This window comes from Dromiciops gliroides, chromosome 3, assembly GCF_019393635.1.
Source record: "Dromiciops gliroides isolate mDroGli1 chromosome 3, mDroGli1.pri, whole genome shotgun sequence".
In the NCBI taxonomy this organism is placed as follows: domain Eukaryota; kingdom Metazoa; phylum Chordata; class Mammalia; order Microbiotheria; family Microbiotheriidae; genus Dromiciops; species Dromiciops gliroides.
In genome coordinates, this window is record NC_057863.1 from 517,990,098 (window position 1) to 517,999,215 (window position 9,118).

At 39.6% G+C, this 9,118-nt stretch overlaps 1 pseudogene; it reads left to right on the forward strand.

Annotated features, from left to right (window-relative positions):
- Positions 1 to 11: 11 nt before the first annotated feature.
- On the forward strand, positions 12 to 547 carry LOC122747883 (annotated as a pseudogene).
- The last annotated feature ends 8,571 nt before the right edge of the window (positions 548 to 9,118 follow it).

Consider the following 9,118-nt stretch of genomic DNA (forward strand, 5'->3'; position numbering starts at 1 on the left):
CCGTCTGTGCCATGAGCTCCACCTCTCAAATCCACCAAAACTCCTCGGAGGCCGAGGCCGCCTTCAACCGCCTGGCCAACCTCTACCTGCAGGCCTCCTACTCCTACCTGTCCCTGGGTTTCTATTTCGACCAGGACGATGTTGCTCTGCCGAGGGTGTCCCATTTTTTCCGTGACCTGGCGAAGGACAAACGCGAGGGCGCCGAGCGCCTTATGCGGCTCCAGAACCAAAGTGGGGGCTGGGCCCTCCTCCAGGCTGTGCAGAAACCTGGTCAAGATGAGTGAGGCCGCAGCTTGGATGCCATGGAGGCTGCCCTGAGCCTGGAGAAGGGCCTGAACCAGGCCCTCCTGAAGCTGCACACTCTGGGCTCCAGCCAAGGGAATCCACACCTCTGAAATTTCCTGGAGAGCCATTACCTGGGCGAGGGGGTGAGGCTGCTGAAGCGCGCCTGGGAGACCACCTGACCACCCTACACAGCATGCAGGCCGACCCCCAGCCGGAGCTGGTAGAATACCTGTTGAAGCGGCTGAGCCTGAAGCACCACTAGGAGGAGCAGCCCCACGAGAAGGCCAACGGGGCCCACAATAAAGAATAAAGCTGGCTCACTGCTCAAAAAAGAAAAGAAAAGAAAAAAGAAAAGAAATTCAATATAAGTTATACATAAGTAGTCATGGAAAACATCTCCACATTAGCTAGGTTATGAGAGAAAACAGATAGAAACAAAACTTAAGATTAAGGAACTTTCAAAAAAATTATACTTCAATCTGTTTTCAGATACCATCAGTTCTTTCTCTATAATGGATTTAAATTTTCATAAGACCTTCAGAGTTATATTGGATCATTGAATTGCTGAAAATAACCATGTGCTTTCCATCTTACACTATTGCTATTATTTTTTATACAGTACATTTCACTGTGCTTCAGTTTATGTAGGTGTTTCCAGGTTTTTCTGATAGCATCCTGTTTATCATAACTTTTATAGAGTACATTAAATTTGACAAAGAATTTTCTTCACAATAGCCCAGTAAAGTAGGTACCATCCATGTTGCCATTATAATCAATCATCATAACTGTTTCCTTCCATCCTATTCTATTCCCATGATATTTACTCTATTTTCTATCTTCTTTTACCCTATTCCTCCTCAAAAGTGTTTTGCTTCTGACTGCCCCCTCCCCCACTCTGCCCTCCCTTCTTTCACCCTTCCCTCCTCTTCCCCTTCTACTTTCCTGTAGGATTGGATGGATTACTCCTCCAAATTAGGTGTACATGTTATTCCCTCCCTGAGCCAACTCTGATGAATGTCTTTGAGCTAATTCTGTGTTCTAAATTTTCTTCCTCCCTCCTCAACCCTCCCTATGAACATCTTCACCTTTCTAGAAAGTGTTTTGCTTTGAACTGCTCCCTTCCCCAATCTGTCCTTCCTTCCTTCCTTCCCCTCTTCTCCCCCCCCCCACACCTCCTTCCCCTACCACTTTCACTCAGGGCAAAATATATTACTATACCCACTTGAGTATGTATGTTATTCCCACATTGAGCAAATTCTGATGATACTAAGGTTCACTCACTCCCCTACTCCTTCTTCCCCCTCTTCCCCTCCCCTCCACAAGCTTTTTCTTCTTTCTTTCATGTGAGCTACTTTTCCCCAGTCTACCTCTCCCTTTCCCTTTCTTCCAGTGCATTCTTCTTACCCCTTAAATTTATTTTTAAACTGTCATCATGGGTTAGCTAGGTGGCACGGTGGACAAAGCACCAGCCCTGGACCCAGGAGGACCATAGCTCAAATACAGCCCCAGAAATAAGCCACTCTACCCTGCCTGCCCCACAAAAGAAAGGATAAAAAAAATGCTCTACAGATGTCATTCCTTCCTATTCAGTTCAGACCTATGTCCTCTAAGTGTATTCCTTTTAGCTGCCCTAACACTGAGAAACTTCTTATGAGTTAGAAGTATTATCTTCCCATATAGGCATGTAAACAGTTTAATCCTTTAATATCCCTCATGATTTCTTTTTTCTCTTTACCTTTTTATGCTTCTCTAGGGTCTTGTATTTGAAAGTCAAATTTTCTATTCAGTTCAGGTCTTTTCATCACAAATGCCTGAAAGACCTCTTTTTCATTGAAGTCTCATTTTTCCCCATGAAAGACTATACTCAAGTGTGCTGTGTAGATGATTTTTGGCTGTCATCCCAGTTCCTTTGCCCTCTGGAATATCATATTGCATGTCCTCTGGTCCTTTAATGTAGATGCTGCTAGATCTTGTTTTATCCTTACTGTAGCTCCACAGTATTTGAATTCCTTTTTTCTAGCTACTTGCAATATTTTCTCCCTCACCTGGAGTTCTGGAATTAGGCTATCATATTCCTGGAGGTTTTCCTTTTGGGATCTCTTTCAGCAGATTATTGGTGGATTCTTTCCATTTCTATTTTAACCTTCTGCTTCTAGAATATCAGGGCAATTTTCCCTGACAATTTCTTGGAAGATGATGTTTAAACTTTTTTTTTATCATGGTTTTCAGGTGGTCCAATGATTTTCAAATTCTCTCTCCTGGATCTCTTTTCCAGGTCAGCTGTTTTTCCAAGGAGATATTTCATATTGCCCTCTATTTTTTTTATTCATTTGGATTTGTTTACTGTGTCTTGATTTCTCATAAAGTCATTAGCTTCTATTTGTTTTATCTTAATTCTTAGGCAATTATTTTCTTCTGAGACCTATTGTATCTCCTTTTCCATTTGGCTTTTTCTAGCTATTGACTTTTTTCTCATGACTCTCCTGCATTGCTCTCATTTCTCTTTCCATTCTTTCCTCTACCTCTTTAAATCTTCCTTCTATCTCTCCTACTTTCCCTTCAAAGTCCCTTTTGAGTTCTTCCATGGCCTGAGACCAATTCATATTTTTCTTGGAAGCTTTGGATGAGGTTGTTATCCTCTTCTGAAGGTGTACCTCAATCTTCTTTGTTGTTCAAGAAACTTTCTATAGTTTTCAACTTTCTTTGTTTGCTCATCTTGTTGTCTTTTACTTGACTTTTAACTCCCTCTTACATTGAGGCCCTACTTCTAAGCTACACTGTCCCAATGTTCAGAGGGTCCCAAGTATTTTAGTTTGAGGGAGGACAGGTTTTTCTTTCACCTGGCCTGTTCTCTGGGCCAAAGATAAATAACGAACTTAAGTGGACTATAGCATATTTTTTTAAAGTATTTATTTATGTCTTTCTTTAAACAGCACCATAGGTTCTTTTAGTATCATTTACCTTCCTCTTCCAGAGAGCCACTACACATTACAATGAGTATTTTTCAGACAAAAGGGGCAAAGATGAAAAAAAAATAATGAAAAATGGCCAATATGCTAAAAAATATCTAAACATGCAATGTATAACACATGTAGACTTCCCAACTCTGTAATGGAGTGAGGTGGAAGTATCTCATCATATATCCTTCTTTGAAACACGATTGTTTACAATTTTGCAACATTAGCTTTTGAATTTTTTATGGTTATTCTTTCCCTTTAGATTGTTGTAGTCACTAATAATATTGCGTTTATGTCTCTTCACTCTGCTATAGTTCATGGAGATGTTTCTATGCTTTTCTATATCCATTGCCCTTGTCATCTATTTATTTATTTATTTACTTATTTTTATTCATTCATTCATTCATTTATTTATTTAATTTTTTTTTTTTTAGTGAGGCAATTGGGGTTAAGTGACTTGCCCAGGGTCACACAGCTAGCAAGTGCCAAGTGTCTGAGACCAGATTTGAACTCAGGTACTCCTGACTCCAGGGCTGGTGCTCTATCCACTGAGCCACTTAGCTGCCCCCCTTGACATTTATTAAAGCAGAATAGTATTTTGTTACATTCAGGTATAACAATTTCTTTTACCATTCCCTGAGCTATGGGCATCTTTACAAATCTTTGCTAACACAAAAAGTGTTGCTTTAAATATTTTGGCATGTGTAAGGACTTCCTTCTTATCAATGGCCTCCTTTTGGCATAAGCCAAAAAATGGAATTAAATGTTATAGATATTTAGTCATTTTATCTCTATAATTCCAAATTATTCGTTGCTAATATGTATGAGAGAACAAAAATTATTAAAGTTGATACAGGTTTTCCCCCATTCAGCCATTCCCCTTCTGATTCTTAATGCATTTATTTTGTTTGTTCATAATATTTTTAGTTTTATGTATTTAGTTATATTTTAAAAAATCTTTTCTAGGGTGGAGCCAAGATGGCAGAGGAAAGACATTAAACACACAGAGCTCCTGACACAATTACCCCCAAAACAGCAATAAAACCAATCCTGGTATGGCAAAACACACAAAAAGACAGCTGAGATTATTTTCCAGCTTAAAGGGGTCGTACTGGGCTGAGAGAAAAATCCAACCCCACAATTGCACCGACACAGACCCCCAAACATGCTGCACAAGGGGAACTTACCCCCAGTCTCTGAATCAGCTGCAGCACCAGCATCTTCTGGAACTAAGCTTACACCTGGGTAAAAGGGCTGAATGGCTGGCCCAGGGGGTGGCAAATATAGGAGTGTCTGTGGGCCCTGAGGGGGAATTTGGCTATCCACTCCAGCAGGGAACCAGGAAGAAATCTTGAGTGGCAGGAGACCAAGGTGGGGGAGGGGCACAGGCTAAAAACCACCACAGCATTCTGATGGCTGGTTAACTAGCAAGTTGGCTTGAGGTTACCTTCAAGCCAGAGAACAGGCCCAGCATGAGAAAAACCTGCCCTCCCTCAAACTGAAACACTTGGGACCTTCTAAAGCTTGGGACTGTGTAGCTTGGAAGTAGGGACCCACTGTAAGATGAAGCTAAAAGTCAAGTAAAAAAACAGCAAGATGAACAAGCAAAGAAAGTTGAGAACTATGGAAAATGTCTTTACCAACAAGGAAGATTGAGATATACCCTCAGAAGAGGATAACAACCTCAGGGCCCCTAGATCCAAAGCTTCCAAGAAAAATATGGATTGGCCTTAGGCCATGGAAGGGTTCAAAAGCAACTTTGAAGAGAAAGTAGGAGAGATAGAAGAAAGATTTAGAGAGGTGGAGGAAAGTATGGAAAGAGAAATGAGAGCAATGCAGGAGAGCTATGAAAAAAGTCAACAGCTTGAAAAGCCAAATGGAAAAAGAAATAAAAAAGCTGTCTTATAAGAAGTATTGCCTAAGAACTAATATTGAACAAATGGAAGCTAGTGACTTTATGAGAAACCAAGACACAGTAAAGCAAATCCAAATCAATAAAAAAATAGAGGGCTATATAAAATGTCTCCTTGGAAAAACAACTGATCTGGAAAAGAGATCCAGGAGAGATCATTTGAAAATCTTTGGACTACCTGAAAACCATGACCAAAATAAGAGTTTAGACATCATCGGAAGATGATGAAATTGTCAGAGAAAATTACCCTGATATTCTAGAAGCAGAAGGCTAAAATAGAAATGGAAAGAATTCACCAATAACCTGCTGAAAGAGATCCCAAAAGGAAAACCTCCAGGAATAATATAGCCAAATTCCAGAACTCCCAGGTCAAGGAGAAAATATTACAAGCCACTAGAAAAAAGGAATTCAAATACTGTGGAGCTCCAGTAGGGATAAAACAAGATCTAGCAGCATCTACATTACTCCACCCAATTGAGTGTGTATGTTATTCCCTCCTTGAGCCAACTCTCATGAGATTAAGGTCTTTGAGCTAATTCTGATGAGTGTAAGGCTCATTCACTTCCCCATTGCTCCTCCATCTCTCACCTCACTCCATGACCCCTTTCCTGCTTCTTTCATGTGAGATTTCACCCCATTCTACCTCTCCCCTTTTCCCTCCCCCAGTGCATTCCTCTCCCCGCTCAATTTCACCCTAAAGATATCATAATGGGGCAGCTAGGTGACACAGCAGATAAAGTACCCATCCTGGACCCTGGAGGACCCTGGACCCTGAGCCCAAATCTGGCCTCAGACACAAGAAACTCACCAACCTCAACAGGCCCCCACCCCAAAAAAGATAAACAAAAAATAAATGTTTTACAGATATCATACCTTCATAATCAATTCCCACCTGTGCACCCTGTCTAAATTTATTCCTGTCATCTGCCCTAATACTCAGAAAGCTCTTATGATTTAAGCATATCATCTTCCCATATAAGAATGTAAACAGTTTAACATTTTAACATCTCTCATGAATTCTTTTTCCTGTTTACCTTTTTGTGCTTCTCTAGAATCTTGCATTTGAAAGTCAAATTTTCTCTACAGTTCGGGTATTTTCATCATGAATATCTAAAAGTCCACTTTTCACTGAAGTCCTATTTTTTCCCCTGAAAGAATTTAATCAGTTTTGCTGGGTAGGTGATTTTTGATTGTAAGCCCAATTCCTTTGCCCTTTGAAATATCATATTCTGTGCCCTCTGATCCTTTAATGTAGAAGCTGCTAGATCCTGTGCTATCCTTACAGTGGCTCCACAGTATTTGAATTCTTTCTTTTTGGCAGCTTGCAACATTTTCTCCTTGACCTGTGAGCTCTGGAATTTAGCTATAATATTCCTGGAAGTTTTCATTCTGGGATCTCTTTCAGGAGGTGATCAGTGGATTCTTTCAATTTCTATTTTACCTTCTGTTTCTAGAATATCAGGGCAAATGTCCCTCATAATCTCTTGAAAGATGACATCTAAGCTCTTATTTTGACAATGGTTTTCAAGTATTCCAATAATTTTCAAATTATCTTTCCTGGATCTATTTTCTAGGTCAGCAGTTTTTCCAGAGAATATTTCACATTGCCCTCTAATATCTTATTCATTTGGATTTACTTTATTATGTCTTGATTTCTCATAAAGTCAGTAGCTTCCATTTGTTTAATCCTAATTCTTAAGCAATTATTTTTTTCAGAGAGCTTTTGTATCTCCTTTTGCATTTGGCATTTCAAGCTGTTGAGTTTTTTCTTGTGACTTTCCTGCATCACTCTCATTTCTCTTTCTCTTTGTTCCTCTACCTCTCTTACTTTATCTTCAAAGTTCTTTTTGAGCACCTCTATGGCCTGAGACCAGTGATATTTTTCTTGGAAGCTCTGGATGTCAGAACCCTGAAGCTGCTATCCTCTTCCGAGGGTGCACCTCGATCTTCCTTGTCACTGAAGAAACTTTCTATGTTTCACAACTTTCTCTTCCTGCTCATCTTTGCCCTTCTTTACTTGACTTTTAACACCTTTTTAAAGTGGGGCACTGCTTCCAAGCTGTACTTTCCCAAGCTTCAGGGGGTCTCAGATGGTACAATTTAAGGAGGGACAGGTTCTTCACTTCTCTGTCCTATGCTTTGATCTGTAAATAACACCAGGCTAACTTTCTAATTAACCAGGCAACAAAATTTTGTTTGTTGTGGTTATTAGCTCCTATGAGCCTGTGCCCCTCCACCACCTGGGCTGCTGCCACTCAAGATTTCTTTCTGGTTCCGTTCTGGGATAGGATCACTGAATCCCCCCTTAGCTCCCGCAGATACCCCTGTAGATTCCCTCCCAGCCAGCCATTCAGCCCTATTACCAGTGAGCTTAGTTCCAGAAGATGCGAGTGATACAGCTTATTTGGAGGCTTGGGGTAAATTCCTCTGGTGCAGCCTGCCTAGGGCTTGACCACAGGGTTGGACTCAACTTCCAGCCAGGTACAGCTGCCCCATCCTGCTGAACTGCTAAGCTGTCTTTGGCTAGAAAATAATCATAGCCCATCTTTTTGTGGGTTCTGCTGCTCTAAGAGTTGTATTATGACTGTGTTTGGAGTTTTTTGGAGTAATATCAGGAGCTCTGAGCATTTACTGCCTTTCCTTCTCCATCTTGGCTCTGCCCTGGCATCATCTTTCAAAGAATTTTCAAGGGAAACCACCCTAAAATTCTAAAACCAGAAGGTAAAATAGAAATGGAAAGAATCTACCAATCACCTCCTGAATGAGATCCCAAAATGAAAACTCCCAGGAATCAATTCTATAGCCAAATCCCATAGCTTTCAGATCAAGGAGAAAACATTTCAAGCACCCAGAAATAAATATTTCAAGTATTATGGAGCCACCATTAGGATAACACAAGATTTAGGAATTTCTATATTAAAGGACCTGAGCACTGGGAATATGATATTCCTGAGGGAAAAGGAGCTAAGATAACAACCAAGATTCACCTACCAGCAAAACTGAGTAAAATCCTTCAGGGGGAAAATTAATATGCAATGAAATAGAGGACTTTCATGCATTACTAATCAAAAGGCAAGAGCTGAACAGAAAATTTGGCTTTCAAATACAAGACTCAAGAGCATCATAAAAAGGTATATAAGAAAAGGAATTTTCAGGGGTTTTAATGAAGTTAAACTGTTTACATTCCTACATGAGAAGGTTATACTTGTAATGCATAAAATCTTTCTTATTATTAGGGCAGGTACAAGGAGTATACATACATACATAAATTATATATGTGTATACATACATACATAGATATATATATATATATACACACATATACAAAGAAACATATATATGTGTGTATGTATATATATACACATACATACACAGAAAGAGAGGGAGGAAGTAGCAGGTCTAAATTGAATATGGAGGTATGATATCTAAAAAGATTAAATTAAAGGGTGAAAAAGAGGAGAGCATTGGGAGAAAAGGAAAGGGACACATATATTGGGGTAAATTATCTCACATAAAAGAGGCAAAAAAAAATCTTACAGTGGAGTGGAAGACAGGAGAGGTGGTGAGAAACACTTAAACCTTAGAGTCATTGGAATTGAAAGAGCAAATAATAAACTCAGTCAATTTGGTATAAAATCAGTTTTACTCTATAGGAAAGTAGGACAGTAAAGGAAAAAGAGAAAGGAAGGCAGATTGGGGAATACAGTAGTTAGAAGCCAAAAAAACCCCTTTGAGGAAGGAGAGGGTAAAAGGTGAGAGATAGTAGAATGAACAGGGATAAAATCAGAAGGAGGGAAATACAATTAGTAATCATAACTGTGAAGAGAGTTTTGGAGCAAGTATCTCTCATAAGGGCCTTCTCAAATATATAGAGAACCAAGTCAAATTTATAAAAAAAAAAATAAAAGTCATTCCCCAACTGATATTTATCAAATGGTCAAAAGATACAAAGTCAATTTTCAGA